The 15,000-nt window shown below is 35.6% G+C and overlaps 2 protein-coding genes across 3 annotated transcripts in view; both read right to left on the reverse strand.

The window, feature by feature from the left end:
- Nucleotides 1-2,207, reverse strand: part of dpysl5b (dihydropyrimidinase like 5b) — a 26,807-nt gene extending 24,600 nt beyond the window's left edge. Inside the window, exon 1 of the mRNA XM_079817004.1 lies at nucleotides 2,136-2,207. The gene's annotated coding sequence lies outside the window, so the exon portion shown is untranslated. The remainder of the gene's footprint in view (nucleotides 1-2,135) is intronic.
- A 305-nt stretch (nucleotides 2,208-2,512) lies between these two features.
- sobpb (sine oculis binding protein homolog b) overlaps nucleotides 2,513-15,000 on the reverse strand; it is a 33,184-nt gene continuing 20,696 nt past the window's right edge. Inside the window, exons 7-8 of one of the 2 annotated variants that reach the window (XR_013816498.1) lie at nucleotides 4,652-4,804; nucleotides 2,513-4,552 (exon numbers count right to left, since the gene is read on the reverse strand). The gene's annotated coding sequence lies outside the window, so the exon portion shown is untranslated. Of the gene's footprint in view, nucleotides 4,805-15,000 lie in introns of both variants that reach the window. The other variant, XM_079817005.1, reaches the window with a different exon arrangement.

Genomic DNA, 15,000 nt, shown 5'->3' on the forward strand with positions numbered 1-15,000 from the left:
CACACTCTCACACACACACACACACACTCTCTCACACACACACACACACACACACACACACACACACACACACACACACACACACTCACACACACACTCACTCACACACACACACACACACACACACACACACACACACACACGCATGAGCACCCGAAGCCTGTGACTAATGCAACATTTATCATGCAAATACACAGCAGGAGTGATGATGACATCAGTGTGTGATCATGCATGTGTGTGTGTGTGTGTGTGTGTGATGTGAGGCGAGGAGAAACATGCGTCTGACTGTGCTTACATCACTGCACTCACACACACACACACACACACACACACACACACACACACACACACACACACACACACACACACACACACACACACACACACACACACACACACACTCACTCACTCACTCACTCACTCACTCTCACACACACACACACATTCACTCTCTCTCTCACACACACACAGGGGCGTAAATCACGGGGGGGACGGGGGGGACAGGACCCCCCCAATCTGAGGGCTGGCCCCCCCTAAAAACCATGCTGAGTATTGTAAATAATATAATGATATATACTTAAAATAAATGTGTAAGTAGTAAAACAATACAAAAGCAAACGGGACAAAAAATGCGTTTAAGTTTAGAAACATTTTGAGTCCCCCCTCCCCCTTACCCCACAGTGGTTTGATCCACCGCGCACCTCAACTAACGATACATAGAACATAAAAAACTACCACAAGTTTGGGGAGAGAACAAAGCTCTTCAGACAGCAGTTGTGAAACTCCAGTAAGCTGTCAATGCTATATTATTAACTTTAAACATCAGATGAAGTGACTCTTTTCTCTTTAATACAGATTAGGCAAAACCCTGTTAGCATCACTTGCCCACCGCGGCACCGCCCCGGGCCACCGTTGTTTTCATTTTTATAGTAATAAAATAATTTTGTTTAGTTAGAGAACAGACACAACAATTAAAAACTAAACGTGTCTGCATACAGCACGAGCCCAACGAGAGTCAGATTTCATTCATCACTAGAGCAAACAGCTGACAGACAAGATGATCGCGGAAGTTTTGGTTTCAAAGCGAAATGTAAAAGTGCCTATTTAAGGGAGTGTGTCATTGTACTGTTTTCTTGCTGTGTTTTTCATTAAGAATAATAGACTAATGAACCCATAATTCAAGCAACCAACCCTCGAATTGGCGCTAATTCTAAACCTAAAGTATATGCGCACGGCGCTCTGTCAGATCTGTGTTGGGTTTTGCTCAATATGATAATAAGTGGCAGATCAGACTTGCTGCAGTTGAATATCTAAAGATCTGAATATCATAGTATAAAATACTATGTGGAGGATGCAAGATAATTTTAAATAATATGACTGTGTGGTGAACCTTACTCATATTTAAACAACTATTGCTTTGTGTTGTTGGTCAGATAAAATGACAGAGAAAAGAAAAACGGACATTAGATCATTTTTCAGTGCACCAAAACGCCAAATAAGCACAATTATTTTTATTTTTTTATTTTTTTGTGGTACACATATCCTTACAAGTACGATTTTGGCTATATTATTTGTGTCCCCTTCAAAAATTGCTCTTGAGAAATTTCATGTTTATCGTCCCCCCCTACTGTTAGATAAAATTTACGCCCCTGCACACACACACACACACACTCTCGCTCTGTATCTCCATCTATTCCTTCATCCCCTCATCTCTCACATTTGTCATATTCTCTATTATTATTATTTGTTTACTATAACACTAGCCGTCTATATTCTAATATTAATAACATCAAACATAACTCTCTCCTTTCAGCATCACACCATTATTAAATAAATAATAAGCAAACATTTACTAGCATAACAATACAAATATTATTTTATTATTATTGGAATACATAATAACACACGATTCTCCTTCTGTCAGAGTCGCCTAAAAATGAATAACATAACAACACAAAAATCTTAAAAATGCAATATTACATATCTGGAATATTTGGTTTGCGTCCGTTAATCATCTCAAGCTAAATTCACAGGAATAACCCGTTCTTCTTCCCGGTTCACACTAAAAACAGACTCAAATGTGTGCGTACATGGTGGAATATTAATTATGAAACTCATTTTCCGTGTTTACTTACCGTTAACGAACGAATTTGATGATTTTCCTCCTGTCGTGCACCCGCACCGCCGCCTCGCGTCCAATGACAGCTGTCACTGCGCGCGCACGAGACCGCGACCGCGGCGCGCCAGGCTGATTGACAGGCGAGAGAACCAATGAGAGGCTCGGGTCTAGTTGCCACAGAAAGAATCTCAGTAACCGAGTCAATTACAGAAATGCTTTTTTTTCTAGCAGTGGTTTTCTATGTTGGTTATTTTGTATTATTTAAATAATGTTTGGTTTATTCTATCTTCCCAAACTAAAACTCACTCAACTTTTGATATATTTAGTCGCTTTTAAACCACTAAACGTCGTCCATGGATCTAGGACATCGATAAGAAATGACACGACAGTTGTGGAGTTTAGGGTTTTTATTATCAACATATCTAGTCATTAGCATAATTCTCCGTTCATAAAATGACATAAAACATTCACTGATCCTGCGAACTTCACGACAGGTCATTATATTGACAATGCTAAAGCATTTATCACATTTAAATTAATGGAAAACATCCAGGAACATCTTATGGACATTATAATAAAAATCAGGATGGATGCAATATACATATACAAAATTAAAGAAAATGTAAAAGAGTTAGAATTACGTTTTCCCCCGATATTGTCATTTGTTTGGCCGTCTGTACAACGCATATAGATGAATCAGTTGGCACTAGTGTGAAATATTGTGCATTTAGAGGCACGTCTTACTCATTTAATCATTTGATGTTGTTTAAAGCATTGTATTAATATTGATTTGTGAGACCTTACCATTGAAGTACTTTTGAATATCACGTAATAGCGTATAAACGTGTGTGGTATCAAAATCCCTTCGCTCGGCGGCCATCTTAGAAACGGTCATGCAAGTGCAGCTCGTATCTCTCTGAATGGGTAAACATCAATTTCTCCAAAACTGTTCGCCAAGTTTACGATTAAATTTCATATTTGAAATCACCATTGAAATCTGACAACAAATGTCTCATAAATTGTATTTCTAAACGCTCTAATCATGACAAAAAAAAGATTTTTTTCCAGCCTGGACGAAGCTAATGCGCATGCGCAGTCGTAAACGCGCGTCCCTGTTCCTATAGCAACCGGCGCTTCTAACGGCAGCTGCAGGGACGATGACTTTACTAATCAACGATTGGCTCTTTCATTTAGAAGGGCGGGGCTTATTCACCATACACATTTCTCCCATTCATAAATAATCGGAGTGCACATCTTCCTTTATATATTTATATATAAAGTCTTTGGTGGTATTGTGGTAATACAATGTTTTCTTTGACACTAACACCCTTTTTGAAGCGTGAATATTGTAAAAAAAAAAGGTTTTGACACAATAAAGATGATGTGCTTCAATCTTCAAGGTCACGGATTAGCAAACAAGAATAAATGTAAGGCTTGGTTCCATGCATCGGTTGTTGATTGGATGTTGAGATGTGGGCGTGGCTCTCAAACGTGTATGCAGATGTGCGTGAGCGTAAAGGGGGCGGGGTTTAGGAGAAGTCTGACGATTTTGTTTAAACATGAGGTCAAAACAGTAAAAAACCTGAAGCATAGGCACAGATGAATTATTCACAATAACATGCATTTATAAAATCGACGGGTGAATTCATTTCATGCCATATTTACTTATAAAATAATACGAGTGCGAGTTTCTGGCCTGTATTTGAGCTTCTGCTGACTTTGGAAGATTCATAATTCCTATTACAATAACCTCCAAAAATCTCTCCATGCTGTTTGAGTTCTTCTGTATATCGGTGTCAGTGTTTCTGAACCTCATTATAATAATTAATACGCAGAATAAAGGGGCGGGGCCTGCTTGAGTTAGTTAGTCATGTGTTGAAACTGCCTGTTATGGTAAGGGGCGGGACATTTCCCAAACACCAATCAGAGCACAGTGTGCTTTTCAGAAGGCGGGGCTTCATAGAGACAGGAAGTAAACAGAGCGTTACTGACAGACTGGGAAGAGAGGAGCCGCAACAATGGAGGATATGAGGAGATAATCAACACTCAAGTGCTGAAAACAACATCTAGACCCATAACAGGTCCTGTTTAAGATCATGAGGATCAGTGTTTGTTGGCAATGACATCATTCATCACTTTGGCCAATAACTAGAGTTTTCTCATAACAGGCACCAAATAAACCATGAAGTGTTAAAAAGCAAAAATCCGAGAGTCGATTCCTTATTAAACGTCCAGGAGCTGATGTGTGTGTGTGTGTGTGTGTGTGTTTGTGCACTGTTGGCACTCTTTAGGCGAAGTCTAAAAATGCTCTGTAGCCAAAGCGCCAGTATGTCAGGTAATCCTAAACCACAGCTGAACACACACACACACACACACACACACACACACACACACACACACACACACACACACACACACACACACACACACACACTCACATATGGGCTGGCAGTGAGGAACAATGCCTGGCTTTATAGGAGCTCGGCAGGAAAACATACAGAGACTTTCGCACACACACACACACACACACACACACACGGTGACACCCATGATCCTCTGCGGCTGCGCTGGGCGTCTGGATCGGACTTCACTGGCGTTGGGAGAGGAAATGTGTGTCTTCTGTGAGTTCACACACCACATCGGCCACCGAAACACTCGGCTCGATCATTGCACCGCGACACACACCTGAAACAGCAGAGAACATGTAGATATCAGTGTGATGGGATAGATATGGACAGATGTGAAGGCCACACCAAAACATTAATCGTGTAATATCTGTGGAATAATAAAGGTATTAATTACATGGACAGTTGTCGTCCTCTAGGACTTTAACATAATTATTTGCAAATTATACTGATTTACAATTTTAAAATATGTATTTACAAAAATATATAAATATATATAATTTGTATTTATTTATAAAATATGTATACAAATGATTTGTCACTGCAGGCCACACCAAAAAATTAATAACATAATATATTTGAAACAAATTATGTTTGTCTGGATGATGAATATTACATTTAAAAAATTTTTTTTATAAAAACAAAGAAATATAAATATGTATTATTATTTGTAAATTATGTTTTTTAATAAATTACACAGAAATATGTATAATTATACACAATTAATTAATATACTATATATATATATTTTTTTTATTATTATTTTTTTTTTTTATACATATGCATAATTATGTAGTTAATTGTGTAATTAAAAAATGTAAGTACTTTAAAATAAAATAAAAATCTTTCAGAATTAAAAACATCAATTATTATTATTTAATTTTAAAAATATATATTTAAAAAATATTTTATAAATATGTATATTTTTAATAATATTAAAATATATACATCTTGATGTATATATATAAAATATTTGACAAATCTATTTTAATTAATTACACAAAATATATGTATAATTATGTAAAATGTATATGTTTATAAATATATATAATAATTTATAATTAATTTATAATAAATATTTTAAATAATATTTAATTATACATTTAATAATTAAAAACAACATAATATTTTATATATATACATCTTTCAGAATTAAAAACATAAATTATTATTCTTTAATTTTTTTTTATTATTATTTAAATAATATTTTTATAAATATGTATATTTAATATTTGACAAATCTATTTTAATTAATTACACAAAATATATCTATAATAATGTAAAATGTATACGTTTATAAATATGGATAATAATGTAAAGTTAATTAAAATGGATTTACTTTAAAATAATTTATAATAAATATTTAAACTAATATTTAATTATAAATGTAATAATTAAAAAACAATATAATATTATATATATATAAATCTTTCAGAATTAAAACATAATTATTTAAAAAATACTTTTATATATATATTCTTAAATGTACATATTTATAAAATAAATTTTTAAATAATTATGTTTTTAATTCTGAAAGATATATATATATATATTATATATATATATATATATATATATATATATATATATATATATATATATAAATTAATTAATTACACAAAATATGTGTATAATTATGTAAACTGTATATGTTTAAAAATATGTATAATAATGTATAATAATTAATTAAAATTGGATTTTTGTGTTCTAATGACTGAATTTGTCACTGCAGGCCACAACAACAAAAATTAAAAAACATCATTCAACAATTTGAGAAGTCGAGTTCTAGCGCCACCTAGTGTGTGAGGAGGCTCATGCTGTAGAGATAATGAAGAACAATAACAAGAGAAGGAAGAGGACGGCTCTGCTAATAAAGAGCAGGAGAAAGAGCAGAAATAAAGAGAGAGAGTAACAGAGCAGAAATAAAGAGAGAGAGTAACAGAGCAGAAATAAAGAGAGAGAGTAACAGCAGAAATAAAGAGAGAGAGTAACAGCAGAAATAAAGAGAGAGAGTAACAGCAGAAATAAAGAGAGAGAGTAACAGCAGAAATAAACAGAGAGAGTAACAGCAGAAATAAAGAGAGAGAGTAACAGCAGAAATAAAGAGAGAGAGTAACAGAGCAGAAATAAAGAGAGAGAGTAACAGCAGAAATAAAGAGAGAGAGTAACAGCAGAAATAAAGAGAGAGAGTAACAGCAGAAATAAAGAGAGAGAGTAACAGAGCAGAAATAAAGAGAGAGAGTAACAGAGCAGAAATAAAGAGAGAGAGTAACAGAGCAGAAATAAAGAGAGAGAGTAACAGCAGAAATAAAGAGAGAGAGTAACAGCAGAAATAAAGAGAGTAACAGAGCAGAAATAAAGAGAGAGAGTAACAGCAGAAATAAAGAGAGAGAGTAACAGAGCAGAAATAAAGAGAGAGAGTAACAGCAGAAATAAAGAGAGAGAGTAACAGAGCAGAAATAAAGAGAGAGAGTAACAGCAGAAATAAAGAGAGAGAGTAACAGAGCAGAAATAAAGAGAGAGAGTAACAGCAGAAATAAAGAGAGAGAGAGTAACAGCAGAAATAAAGAGAGAGAGTAACAGAGCAGAAATAAAGAGAGAGAGAGTAACAGAGCAGAAATAAAGAGAGAGAGTAACAGAGCAGAAATAAAGAGAGAGAGTAACAGCAGAAATAAAGAGAGAGAGTGACAGAGCAGAAATAAAGAGAGAGAGAGTAACAGCAGAAATAAAGAGAGAGAGTAACAGAGCAGAAATAAAGAGAGAGAGTAACAGCAGAAATAAAGAGAGAGAGTGACAGAGCAGAAATAAAGAGAGAGAGAGTAACAGCAGAAATAAAGAGAGAGAGTAACAGCAGAAATAAAGAGAGAGAGTAACAGCAGAAATAAAGAGAGAGAGTAACAGAGCAGAAATAAAGAGAGAGAGTAACAGAGCAGAAATAAAGAGAGAGAGTAACAGCAGAAATAAAGAGAGAGAGTAACAGAGCAGAAATAAAGAGAGAGAGAGTAACAGCAGAAATAAAGAGAGAGAGTAACAGAGCAGAAATAAAGAGAGAGAGTAACAGCAGAAATAAAGAGAGAGAGTAACAGAGCAGAAATAAAGAGAGAGAGTAACAGCAGAAATAAAGAGAGAGAGTAACAGAGCAGAAATAAAGAGAGAGAGTAACAGCAGAAATAAAGAGAGAGAGTAACAGAGCAGAAATAAAGAGAGAGAGTAACAGCAGAAATAAAGAGAGAGAGTAACAGAGCAGAAATAAAGAGAGAGAGTAACAGAGCAGAAATAAAGAGAGAGAGTAACAGCAGAAATAAAGAGAGAGAGTAACAGAGCAGAAATAAAGAGAGAGAGTAACAGAGCAGAAATAAAGAGAGAGAGTAACAGAGCAGAAATAAAGAGAGAGAGTAACAGAGCAGAAATAAAGAGAGAGAGTAACAGCAGAAATAAAGAGAGAGAGTAACAGCAGAAATAAAGAGAGTAACAGAGCAGAAATAAAGAGAGAGAGTAACAGCAGAAATAAAGAGAGAGAGTAACAGAGCAGAAATAAAGAGAGAGAGTAACAGCAGAAATAAAGAGAGAGAGTAACAGAGCAGAAATAAAGAGAGAGAGTAACAGCAGAAATAAAGAGAGAGAGTAACAGAGCAGAAATAAAGAGAGAGAGTAACAGCAGAAATAAAGAGAGAGAGAGTAACAGCAGAAATAAAGAGAGAGAGTAACAGAGCAGAAATAAAGAGAGAGAGAGTAACAGAGCAGAAATAAAGAGAGAGAGTAACAGAGCAGAAATAAAGAGAGAGAGTAACAGCAGAAATAAAGAGAGAGAGTGACAGAGCAGAAATAAAGAGAGAGAGAGTAACAGCAGAAATAAAGAGAGAGAGTAACAGAGCAGAAATAAAGAGAGAGAGTAACAGCAGAAATAAAGAGAGAGAGTGACAGAGCAGAAATAAAGAGAGAGAGAGTAACAGCAGAAATAAAGAGAGAGAGTAACAGCAGAAATAAAGAGAGAGAGTAACAGCAGAAATAAAGAGAGAGAGTAACAGAGCAGAAATAAAGAGAGAGAGTAACAGAGCAGAAATAAAGAGAGAGAGTAACAGAGCAGAAATAAAGAGAGAGAGTAACAGCAGAAATAAAGAGAGAGAGTAACAGAGCAGAAATAAAGAGAGAGAGTAACAGCAGAAATAAAGAGAGAGAGTAACAGAGCAGAAATAAAGAGAGAGAGTAACAGAGCAGAAATAAAGAGAGAGAGTAACAGCAGAAATAAAGAGAGAGAGTAACAGCAGAAATAAAGAGAGAGAGTAACAGCAGAAATAAAGAGAGAGAGTAACAGAGCAGAAATAAAGAGAGAGAGTAACAGCAGAAATAAAGAGAGAGAGTAACAGAGCAGAAATAAAGAGAGAGAGTAACAGCAGAAATAAAGAGAGAGAGTAACAGAGCAGAAATAAAGAGAGAGAGTAACAGAGCAGAAATAAAGAGAGAGAGTAACAGAGCAGAAATAAAGAGAGAGAGTAACAGAGCAGAAATAAAGAGAGAGAGTAACAGAGCAGAAATAAAGAGAGAGAGTAACAGAGCAGAAATAAAGAGAGAGAGTAACAGAGCAGAAATAAAGAGAGAGAGTAACAGAGCAGAAATAAAGAGAGAGAGTAACAGAGCAGAAATAAAGAGAGAGAGTAACAGAGCAGAAATAAAGAGAGAGAGTAACAGCAGAAATAAAGAGAGAGAGTAACAGAGCAGAAATAAAGAGAGAGAGTAACAGAGCAGAAATAAAGAGAGAGAGTAACAGAGCAGAAATAAAGAGAGAGAGTAACAGAGCAGAAATAAAGAGAGAGAGTAACAGAGCAGAAATAAAGAGAGAGAGTAACAGCAGAAATAAAGAGAGAGAGTAACAGAGCAGAAATAAAGAGAGAGAGTAACAGCAGAAATAAAGAGAGAGAGTAACAGAGCAGAAATAAAGAGAGAGAGTAACAGCAGAAATAAAGAGAGAGAGTAACAGAGCAGAAATAAAGAGAGAGAGTAACAGAGCAGAAATAAAGAGAGAGAGTAACAGAGCAGAAATAAAGAGAGAGAGTAACAGAGCAGAAATAAAGAGAGAGAGTAACAGCAGAAATAAAGAGAGAGAGTAACAGCAGAAATAAAGAGAGAGAGTAACAGCAGAAATAAAGAGAGAGAGTAACAGCAGAAATAAACAGAGAGAGTAACAGCAGAAATAAAGAGAGAGAGTAACAGCAGAAATAAAGAGAGAGAGTAACAGAGCAGAAATAAAGAGAGAGTAACAGCAGAAATAAAGAGAGAGAGTAACAGCAGAAATAAAGAGAGAGAGTAACAGAGCAGAAATAAAGAGAGAGAGTAACAGAGCAGAAATAAAGAGAGAGAGTAACAGCAGAAATAAAGAGAGAGAGTAACAGAGCAGAAATAAAGAGAGAGAGTAACAGAGCAGAAATAAAGAGAGAGAGTAACAGCAGAAATAAAGAGAGAGAGTAACAGAGCAGAAATAAAGAGAGAGAGTAACAGAGCAGAAATAAAGAGAGAGAGTAACAGAGCAGAAATAAAGAGAGAGAGTAACAGAGCAGAAATAAAGAGAGAGAGTAACAGAGCAGAAATAAAGAGAGAGAGTAACAGCAGAAATAAAGAGAGAGAGTAACAGCAGAAATAAAGAGAGTAACAGAGCAGAAATAAAGAGAGAGAGTAACAGCAGAAATAAAGAGAGAGAGTAACAGAGCAGAAATAAAGAGAGAGAGTAACAGCAGAAATAAAGAGAGAGAGTAACAGAGCAGAAATAAAGAGAGAGAGTAACAGCAGAAATAAAGAGAGAGAGTAACAGAGCAGAAATAAAGAGAGAGAGTAACAGCAGAAATAAAGAGAGAGAGAGTAACAGCAGAAATAAAGAGAGAGAGTAACAGAGCAGAAATAAAGAGAGAGAGAGTAACAGAGCAGAAATAAAGAGAGAGAGTAACAGAGCAGAAATAAAGAGAGAGAGTAACAGCAGAAATAAAGAGAGAGAGTGACAGAGCAGAAATAAAGAGAGAGAGAGTAACAGCAGAAATAAAGAGAGAGAGTAACAGAGCAGAAATAAAGAGAGAGAGTAACAGCAGAAATAAAGAGAGAGAGTGACAGAGCAGAAATAAAGAGAGAGAGAGTAACAGCAGAAATAAAGAGAGAGAGTAACAGCAGAAATAAAGAGAGAGAGTAACAGCAGAAATAAAGAGAGAGAGTAACAGAGCAGAAATAAAGAGAGAGAGTAACAGAGCAGAAATAAAGAGAGAGAGTAACAGCAGAAATAAAGAGAGAGAGTAACAGAGCAGAAATAAAGAGAGAGAGAGTAACAGCAGAAATAAAGAGAGAGAGTAACAGAGCAGAAATAAAGAGAGAGAGTAACAGCAGAAATAAAGAGAGAGAGTAACAGAGCAGAAATAAAGAGAGAGAGTAACAGCAGAAATAAAGAGAGAGAGTAACAGAGCAGAAATAAAGAGAGAGAGTAACAGCAGAAATAAAGAGAGAGAGTAACAGAGCAGAAATAAAGAGAGAGAGTAACAGCAGAAATAAAGAGAGAGAGTAACAGAGCAGAAATAAAGAGAGAGAGTAACAGAGCAGAAATAAAGAGAGAGAGTAACAGCAGAAATAAAGAGAGAGAGTAACAGCAGAAATAAAGAGAGAGAGTAACAGCAGAAATAAAGAGAGAGAGTAACAGCAGAAATAAAGAGAGAGAGTAACAGAGCAGAAATAAAGAGAGAGAGTAACAGCAGAAATAAAGAGAGAGAGTAACAGAGCAGAAATAAAGAGAGAGAGTAACAGCAGAAATAAAGAGAGAGTAACAGAGCAGAAATAAAGAGAGAGAGTAACAGAGCAGAAATAAAGAGAGAGAGTAACAGAGCAGAAATAAAGAGAGAGAGTAACAGAGCAGAAATAAAGAGAGAGAGTAACAGAGCAGAAATAAAGAGAGAGAGTAACAGAGCAGAAATAAAGAGAGAGAGTAACAGAGCAGAAATAAAGAGAGAGAGTAACAGAGCAGAAATAAAGAGAGAGAGTAACAGAGCAGAAATAAAGAGAGAGAGTAACAGAGCAGAAATAAAGAGAGAGAGTAACAGCAGAAATAAAGAGAGAGAGTAACAGAGCAGAAATAAAGAGAGAGAGTAACAGAGCAGAAATAAAGAGAGAGAGTAACAGAGCAGAAATAAAGAGAGAGAGTAACAGAGCAGAAATAAAGAGAGAGAGTAACAGAGCAGAAATAAAGAGAGAGAGTAACAGCAGAAATAAAGAGAGAGAGTAACAGAGCAGAAATAAAGAGAGAGAGTAACAGAGCAGAAATAAAGAGAGAGAGTAACAGAGCAGAAATAAAGAGAGAGAGTAACAGAGCAGAAATAAAGAGAGAGAGTAACAGCAGAAATAAAGAGAGAGTAACAGAGCAGAAATAAAGAGAGAGAGTAACAGCAGAAATAAAGAGAGAGAGTAACAGAGCAGAAATAAAGAGAGAGAGTAACAGCAGAAATAAAGAGAGAGAGTAACAGCAGAAATAAAGAGAGAGAGTAACAGAGCAGAAATAAAGAGAGAGAGTAACAGCAGAAATAAAGAGAGAGAGTAACAGAGCAGAAATAAAGAGAGAGAGTAACAGAGCAGAAATAAAGAGAGAGAGTAACAGCAGAAATAAAGAGAGAGAGTAACAGAGCAGAAATAAAGAGAGAGAGTAACAGAGCAGAAATAAAGAGAGAGAGTAACAGAGCAGAAATAAAGAGAGAGAGTAACAGAGCAGAAATAAAGAGAGAGAGTAACAGAGCAGAAATAAAGAGAGAGAGTAACAGAGCAGAAATAAAGAGAGAGAGTAACAGAGCAGAAATAAAGAGAGAGAGTAACAGAGCAGAAATAAAGAGAGAGAGTAACAGAGCAGAAATAAAGAGAGAGAGTAACAGCAGAAATAAAGAGAGAGAGTAACAGCAGAAATAAAGAGAGAGAGTAACAGAGCAGAAATAAAGAGAGAGAGTAACAGCAGAAATAAAGAGAGAGAGTAACAGCAGAAATAAAGAGAGAGAGTAACAGAGCAGAAATAAAGAGAGAGAGTAACAGCAGAAATAAAGAGAGAGAGTAACAGCAGAAATAAAGAGAGAGAGTAACAGCAGAAATAAAGAGAGAGAGTAACAGAGCAGAAATAAAGAGAGAGAGTAACAGCAGAAATAAAGAGAGAGAGTAACAGCAGAAATAAAGAGAGAGAGTAACAGCAGAAATAAAGAGAGAGAGTAACAGAGCAGAAATAAAGAGAGAGAGTAACAGCAGAAATAAAGAGAGAGAGTAACAGCAGAAATAAAGAGAGAGAGTAACAGCAGAAATAAAGAGAGAGAGTAACAGAGCAGAAATAAAGAGAGAGTAACAGCAGAAATAAAGAGAGAGAGTAACAGCAGAAATAAAGAGAGAGAGTAACAGCAGAAATAAAGAGAGAGTAACAGCAGAAATAAAGAGAGAGAGTAACAGAGCAGAAATAAAGAGAGAGTAACAGCAGAAATAAAGAGAGAGAGTAACAGCAGAAATAAAGAGAGAGAGTAACAGCAGAAATAAAGAGAGAGAGTAACAGAGCAGAAATAAAGAGAGAGTAACAGCAGAAATAAAGAGAGAGAGTAACAGCAGAAATAAAGAGAGAGAGTAACAGAGCAGAAATAAAGAGAGAGAGTAACAGCAGAAATAAAGAGAGAGAGTAACAGAGCAGAAATAAAGAGAGAGAGTAACAGCAGAAATAAAGAGAGAGAGTAACAGCAGAAATAAAGAGAGAGAGTAACAGAGCAGAAATAAAGAGAGAGTAACAGCAGAAATAAAGAGAGAGAGTAACAGCAGAAATAAAGAGAGAGAGTAACAGCAGAAATAAAGAGAGAGTAACAGCAGAAATAAAGAGAGAGAGTAACAGCAGAAATAAAGAGAGAGAGTAACAGCAGAAATAAAGAGAGAGAGTAACAGCAGAAATAAAGAGAGAGAGTAACAGCAGAAATAAAGAGAGAGAGTAACAGCAGAAATAAAGAGAGAGAGTAACAGCAGAAATAAAGAGAGAGTAACAGCAGAAATAAAGAGAGAGAGTAACAGAGCAGAAATAAAGAGAGAGTAACAGCAGAAATAAAGAGAGAGAGTAACAGCAGAAATAAAGAGAGAGAGTAACAGCAGAAATAAAGAGAGAGAGTAACAGAGCAGAAATAAAGAGAGAGTAACAGCAGAAATAAAGAGAGAGAGTAACAGCAGAAATAAAGAGAGAGAGTAACAGAGCAGAAATAAAGAGAGAGAGTAACAGCAGAAATAAAGAGAGAGAGTAACAGAGCAGAAATAAAGAGAGAGAGTAACAGCAGAAATAAAGAGAGAGAGTAACAGAGCAGAAATAAAGAGAGAGAGTAACAGAGCAGAAATAAAGAGAGAGTAACAGCAGAAATAAAGAGAGAGAGTAACAGCAGAAATAAAGAGAGAGAGTAACAGCAGAAATAAAGAGAGAGTAACAGCAGAAATAAAGAGAGAGAGTAACAGCAGAAATAAAGAGAGAGAGTAACAGCAGAAATAAAGAGAGAGAGTAACAGCAGAAATAAAGAGAGAGAGTAACAGCAGAAATAAAGAGAGAGAGTAACAGCAGAAATAAAGAGAGAGAGTAACAGCAGAAATAAAGAGAGAGAGTAACAGCAGAAATAAAGAGAGAGAGTAACAGCAGAAATAAAGAGAGAGAGTAACAGCAGAAATAAAGAGAGAGAGTAACAGCAGAAATAAAGAGAGAGAGTAACAGCAGAAATAAAGAGAGAGTAACAGCAGAAATAAAGAGAGAGAGTAACAGCAGAAATAAAGAGAGAGAGTAACAGCAGAAATAAAGAGAGAGAGTAACAGCAGAAATAAAGAGAGAGAGTAACAGCAGAAATAAAGAGAGAGAGTAACAGCAGAAATAAAGAGAGAGAGTAACAGCAGAAATAAAGAGAGAGAGTAACAGCAGAAATAAAGAGAGAGAGTAACAGCAGAAATAAAGAGAGAGAGTAACAGCAGAAATAAAGAGAGAGAGTAACAGAGCAGAAATAAAGAGAGAGAGTAACAGCAGAAATAAAGAGAGAGAGTAACAGAGCAGAAATAAAGAGAGAGTAACAGCAGAAATAAAGAGAGAGAGTAACAGCAGAAATAAAGAGACAGAGTAACAGCAGAAATAAAGAGAGAGAGTAACAGCAGAAATAAAGAGAGAGAGTAACAGCAGAAATAAAGAGAGAGAGTAACAGAGCAGAAATAAAGAGAGAGAGTAACAGCAGAAATAAAGAGAGAGAGTAACAGCAGAAATAAAGAGAGAGAGTAACAGAGCAGAAATAAAGAGAGAGAGTAACAGAGCAGAAATAAAGAGAGAGAGTAACAGAGCAGAAATAAAGAGAGAGAGTAACAGAGCAGAAATAAAGAGAGAGAGAAACAGAGCAGAAATAAAGAGAGAGAGTAACAGAGCAGAAATAAAGAGAGAGAGTAACAGAGCAGAAATAAAGAGAGAGAGTAACAGCAGAAATAAAG

Source organism: Gobio gobio (genome assembly GCF_949357685.1).
Source record: "Gobio gobio genome assembly, chromosome: 5".
NCBI classification, from domain to species: Eukaryota; Metazoa; Chordata; class Actinopteri; order Cypriniformes; family Gobionidae; genus Gobio; species Gobio gobio.